Raw genomic sequence first — 6,671 nt, forward strand, 5'->3', positions numbered from 1 at the left:
ATTGGGTGATTTTAGATAAAATAGGCAAGGATGCTATCATCTTTATTTTTCTACCAATTAAGATAAAAATCAAAATAAATAAAAATTAAGAGAAAATAGGAAACTTACCCTTTTATTTTACTAGGCTATTATGAGAGAATAAGGATGAAGGGGGAAGGAAAGTGGAGAAGAGCCATTATTCTCTTGGGCTGCCGAAATTAGAGAGAGAAAGAGAGAGAGGGACGTGAGCTAGAGAGAGAAGGAGAAGAAGGAAGAAAGGAAGAAGAAGGAGAAGGGAAGACCAAGTCTAGGGTATGCCTTCTTTGTGTTTATGCTTGTCTATTCTCTTCTTTTTATTCTAATAATATTGACTATGGTTTTTATTGTGTGTTGTTGAATCTCTTCTTCTTCTCATGGCGGATTTCGAAAAAAAAAAACTAGGCTTGAACAAGGGGTGGTAAAGTTTGGGTGTTGATCAATTTGTGTTCTTGATTTTACAATCAAGAGAAGTATTGAATCTCTAATCCTTAATGTTATGATGTTTCTTGGATTCATGGATTGGTGGTTATATTATTTTTATGATGATGTATGGGGGAAATAGACCTAGGCGTGGCATGGGTACTCTTGTTGTTTGGGTTCTTATGGTTGTAATTCTTATATGTATATTCATAGTATGTGTGGAGTTGATTATTGATATGTGGTATTTATGATATGTTGTTTAAAGATTTTCTAAGATTTGATGGTGGGTATGTTTTGGCTTAAGGATTTTATGTGAAAGCATACAAGGGTTTTAAATTGATCTATGAGAAAGTGACGATGAGTATTTAAAAATAACATGAAAAGAATTGATTATTTTGGGCTATGGGATTTCGGCCTAAGGGTGATTTTCAAAACACATGATGGCTATTTTTTTATGTCTTATGCCAATTTAAATTTTTAGAAACATGACAGGGTGTGGTAAGATCTTAAATGAATATATGATGGTTTTTGTTTCTTTGGAATACTTGCATGATAATAATATATCAAGAGTGTATTTAAGACAAGATCAAAGATGATTATTTGTTCGTGACTTGTGAATATGTTTCAAGGTGGTTGATGATTTATTGTATGCTAATGGTAACATCTAAAATAATTAAAAAGGGTGTAGAAATATGCTAGGGTTTGTGTTGGAATATTGTTAAATAAATATGTATGAAATTTTGTGAAATATGATGAAAAGAATGAATTTCATGATTATAGTACTTGCTGATTTTTGTGTATGAAAGGTGTCAAACTGATGAGAAAAATGTCCTTGAATGCTTAAGTAAATTTTACAAGTTGTTTTGATGATTTAAGAAGTTAATAGGAGATTTTAAAAGTCCTTGAGATGATATTTTGTGCAAATAATTACCTACAGGTTTTTTTTTATATTTTGATGAAAATGTGAGTTTTTAAAAATAAAAATGGTGATTTTAATGGTATAATTGGTTGCTGGAATTTTTGTAAAAAAATGTGAAGTTATATTTTGATAAAAGGAATTTGATGAGTGTGTGTGTTGAAATAAGTTAATGCCTTAAACTATGGAAATATTAAAAAGTGGTATTTTTAATATAACATGAGTGTTTATTCTAATGGTTATAATTTTCCTTTATTTTAGTTAAGAATAATGGTAAATTTAGTTTATTTGTGAATATTTAAGTAAATCAAATAATGGCTGAAAGTTTAATAAAATATTTTTAAAATAATTATTGAATTATCGCTTATGAATTTATTCTATTTTAAAATTAAGTCTTAAAAAAATAATACAAGTAAAAATATATTTTTCACATCTAAAATTATATTTTTCTCACATTAAATTTATAAAGTTGATAATTTTATTATAATGTTACTTTCTAAGCAAACATGTTAAACAATAAGTATTTCACATAGTTTTTTGTTTTTTTGACTTTGTTATTTTATGGGATTTAAAAGTAAATAATGTGATTATTATATTTTAAATTGGTTAAATAAATTATTTTATGAAATAAAATAATGTCTTGAGAGAATTAATCAACCTAGTAATTTTAAGAGGACAAACAATGGTAATCAAGCATGTTACAATTTCATTATTTTCAAAAATGATAGAAATAAGCGCGTAGGAATTATCGTTTTTAAGCCACTTTTAAACAACGTTCCCACGTATGCATGTCGCATGCAATTTCACTTTACGTTGAAAAATATGTCTATTATGCAACCATATAGTTTTTATAGCAAGACCATGCATGTAATATAGGTAGAATGTGCATTATTCTTTTATGACCTTATGTGTAAATATGCCTTGTTTGGATATTGTGAATAACTTTCACCATGTGTGCATGGCCGATGCACACATGGGTTATATGAGTGGGCAAAGTAGAGTTTATGTGATTCTAAGGAAGATTATTTTGATTATGGTACATGCTCGTTGTGAAGTTGTCATTTTACCTTACTTGGATCTGAGGTAAGGAAGTTAGATAGAATTTTGTTAATTAATGGTGTGAATGGTAAGATCATTTGTATGAATGAGAATGTTATAACTAATGATACTTTGCGCTATGAATTATGAGATGCTTTAATATGATGATGTGACTGGATTGTATGTCATTTTGAATGTTGTATGATATGAATGGATGTTAGCGTGATGAACGCGACACTTCGAAAAGGGGTTGCTAAGGATATGTAGACGTAACCCGAGTTACTAAGGATATGAAGACGTAGCTCAAAGGGCAGACGCGCCAAGTTTATTCAAGGACCAGAGATCATGTTGACCTCAAAGGGTGACATGGATAAGTTAACGGGCCATGTTCACAAGGATATGATGTTTATGTGATGATGTTATGATGATGATGATTTTTCATATGATGCCAATGTTGTTATGATTATGTTTATGTTTATGATGTTGATGCTATTACGATAATGATGATATGATGTGTGACGATGTATGATGCGATTATGATTTGTTTGATTTACTTGTGTGCAGTTTGTACTTCCTTACTGGGCTTTTAGCTCACCCCCTTACTTTCCCTTCCAGGTAGCAAATAGGTTTCTCTATGGCACGCGTGGTAATGTGGGGAGTGTTAGGAAAACTTATACAGGATCTTTATTTATTTTCATGTATATCTAATATTAAACAAATTAATATGAGATAACCTAGAACATGTTTCTAAAATTGAATTCAAAGATAAACAAAGACAAGAATACTTACAGTATACGCAACGGAATTAAAGAGTCATTCCTTCAGTTTCTCTAACTCTTGTATCCTCTCTGTCGCAGAGTATTATCAAAAAACTGAACCGATCTTCTATTTTCTTCACAGTCTTCCAATGTATCCTTAGAATCACCTAGACTAGTATGGGCAATTCTCAACACATGAGATAGATACAGAGAAGAAGAAGAGAAAATAATCAAAGAGGCTTAGAAAAGGACTTGTGTTTTGAGATAATCTAAAACTATCATAAAACCAGTGATTAAACTTATGTTTTGACTTCTCTCTAAGCACTCCTTTTATAGACTTAATTAGGCAATTTAATTTAATTAAAAAATCAATAAAATAATAGTCATTTTAAAGCCCTAGGTCGAAATTATCATGGGCTTTAGGCCCGTGAAATTTCTCATTTGATTATAAGCCTATTGGACTTAAAATCAAGGCCTGTATTATTTTCTATTGATTTAATTAATTAAATAATTATTTAAATCCTTTATCAAATTAATTATTTATAATTTTAACATTGATCTAAACTTATTTATTAATTTAGATACCAATTTATCTTAATTAATAAATCTGCCATAATTTCTTTTTTCTTCTCTAAATTACATAACTCTGTAAAACTATCCAAAATTGACCTGGTCAACTTTGATTATTCTAATTGATAATTAAATCAATTAATTGAGACTATCTAGATGATTTTATCCAAGGTACAATGGGGACCATGGGCCTATGAAATCAAGCTCCAATAAATTATCATAAATCTAACAAATAAATTTACTAACTTATTAATTCCTCGTGACTCCACTATAGACTCGGAATTGCACTCTTGAATTCATAGAATGCTCTATAACAAATATAGATACGCTATTAATTATCCATTGTTACAACCATAAATTTTACTTAATCCTCTATAGACGGTCTACAATGAGATAGGACTAAAATACTGTTTTACTCATCATTGTATTTTATCCTTAAAACACTTAGTTCATTGTAAATGATATTTCAGTAAACTAATTTAATTACTGAAATGAGATCTCTATCATTTAACACCTTGAACCAAACTAAAAGGAAACCATCGTTTCACTTCTTCATCAGAAGCTATAGATGTTCATATCTATGATTAACACTCCCACTCAATTATACTACCGAGTTCCCAAGATGTAAGTATGGGCTTGTCCGTAGGGTAAGCTGGTAACGAACAAGTCAAGGAACTCAAATAATACAATCAGTTAGAATAAAAATCATAATTAAATTGACCTATGGTCAACTATATGATATGACTAGAATAGATAATAACGATATATTTACTTATCTTATCAACTGTCAATATCGATCCAGTCTGATGTAACAAATACATCCGATCTTATCTACTTTGCTAATGTTCTGGAAAGAACATAACACTGTAATGTGTAAGTAGATCATATCGTAGATTGGCAAGTCAGTGTAAATCCTGTGCATTGACTAATCTTAGGACTAACTTATTTTGAACATATAATCATATTTATATTCCAATGTGATTACGTCCCTATAAATAAGATTAGCTATATGCTCAGGATTTAATAGAAGTTTATATTAAACAAATAATCATGAAAATAAAACATGTGAGCAAAGTGATTGACCAAGTCAAAAAATGATTTCTATTCTTTTATTGATAATAAAATGAGATTACAAAGAAGTTGGGTTTTAATTAGGGCATAAAATCCCAACAAACTCCCACTTGCACTAATTGAAACTAATGTCTTAATTCTACTAATCTCATTTCCTTGATATGCTTATCAAATGTAGCTTCTGGTAGTGTCTTTGTAAACAGATCCGCAAGATTGTCTTCAGTTGCAATCTTCATAACCTTCACATCTCCCTTGGCCACATATTCTCGAATAATGTGATACTTCCTTTCTATATGCTTACTCCTCTTGTGACTTCGAGGTTCTTTCGAGTTGGCTATCGCTCCTGTATTGTCATAAAACAACACAAGTGGTTTATCCATTTCTGGAATAACACCAAGATCTAAATAGAACTTCTTTAGCCAGACTATTTCCTTAGCTGCTTCAGACGCGACTATGTACTCAGCCTCCATGGTGGAATCTGAGATTACAGACTGCTTTACGCTTCTCCAAATCACAGCTCCACCCCCAAGAGTAAACACCATTCCAGAAGTAGACTTCCTATCATCAGCATCAATCTGAAAATCTGAATCGGTGTAGTCTACAGGGTTCAGAACACCACCCTTGTAGACTAACATATAATCCCTAGTCCGTCTCAAATACTTCAGGATATGCTTAACTGCTATCCAATGTTCCAGTCGTGGATTTGACTGATACCTGCTCACTACTCCCACTGCATAGCAGATATCTGGTCTAGTACACAACATGGCATACATCAGACTTCCAACTGCAGATGCGTAAGGAACTTTTCTCATTGCATCTTCCTCTTCAGGAGTCTGGGGAGACTGCTTCTTTGAAAGATGAATTCCATGGCGGGACAGTAGACGCCCTTTCTTGGAATTTGTCATTGAGAAACATTCAAGCACTATATCTATGTAAGGTGCTTGAGAAAGAGCTAAGAGTCTGTCCTTTCTATCCCTGATGATTTGGATACCTTGACATAACTCGCTTCACCCAAAGCCTTCATCTGGAATTGAGTGCTCAGCCAATTCTCCACATCTGATAATTTCTTAACATTGTTTCCAATGAGTAAGATATCATCTACATAAAGAACCAGGAATACCACTATTTGATTTGCCTTCAGTTGGTAAACACAGGGCTCATCAATATTTTGTTCAAAGCCATAGATCTTGATTATTTCATCAAACCTAAGATTCCAGGAACGAGAAGCTTGCTTAAGTCCATAGATGGACCTATTCAACTTGCAAACTTTTCCTTCTTGTCCAGCTACTTTAAATCCTTCTGGTTGATCCATATAAATGACTTCATCAAGCTTTTCATTAAGAAAAGTTGTCTTGACGTCCATTTTCCAGATCTCATAGTCGAGAGCGGTTGCTATGGATAGGAGGATGCGAATGGATTTGAGCATGGCTACCGGACTAAAAGTTTCCTCATAGTCCACGCCTTCTCTTTGGGTATAACCCTTTGCCACTAATTGAGCTTTATAAGTCTCGATATTTCCATCAACACTTTGTTTCTTCTTGTAGATCCACTTGCACCCAATGGCCCTAAAGTCACTAGGTGCTTCCACAAGATCCCAGACAAAATTTGAGTACATGGACTCCATTTCATGTTTAATGGCTTCGAGCCATAGTTCCTTTTCAGGGCTAGTCATTGCTTGTTTGAAAGACAACGGACCATCATCACTAGTGTCACCAACAACCATATTGGTTTCACCATCCAAACCATAGCGAACAGGGTTCCTAGAAACCCTCCCACTACGACGAGGCTCCGTGACTGCTTGCTCAGGAACAGTGGTACTTTCTTCATTTAAATCGACTTGCATCGGTTGTACATGAAGAGTGGTAATTTCATCATCATCT

General features: G+C 32.6%; 1 long non-coding RNA gene across 1 annotated transcript; it reads left to right on the forward strand.

The window, feature by feature from the left end:
• Positions 1-302: 302 nt before the first annotated feature.
• On the forward strand, positions 303-2,955 carry LOC133823121 (uncharacterized). The gene is made up of 2 exons (XR_009888147.1): positions 303-488; positions 2,640-2,955. It is a non-coding gene; the product is annotated as an uncharacterized LOC133823121 (long non-coding RNA).
• Positions 2,956-6,671: the final 3,716 nt, after the last annotated feature.

Source organism: Humulus lupulus, chromosome 3 (assembly GCF_963169125.1).
Source record: "Humulus lupulus chromosome 3, drHumLupu1.1, whole genome shotgun sequence".
Classification (NCBI taxonomy): Eukaryota; Viridiplantae; Streptophyta; class Magnoliopsida; order Rosales; family Cannabaceae; genus Humulus; species Humulus lupulus.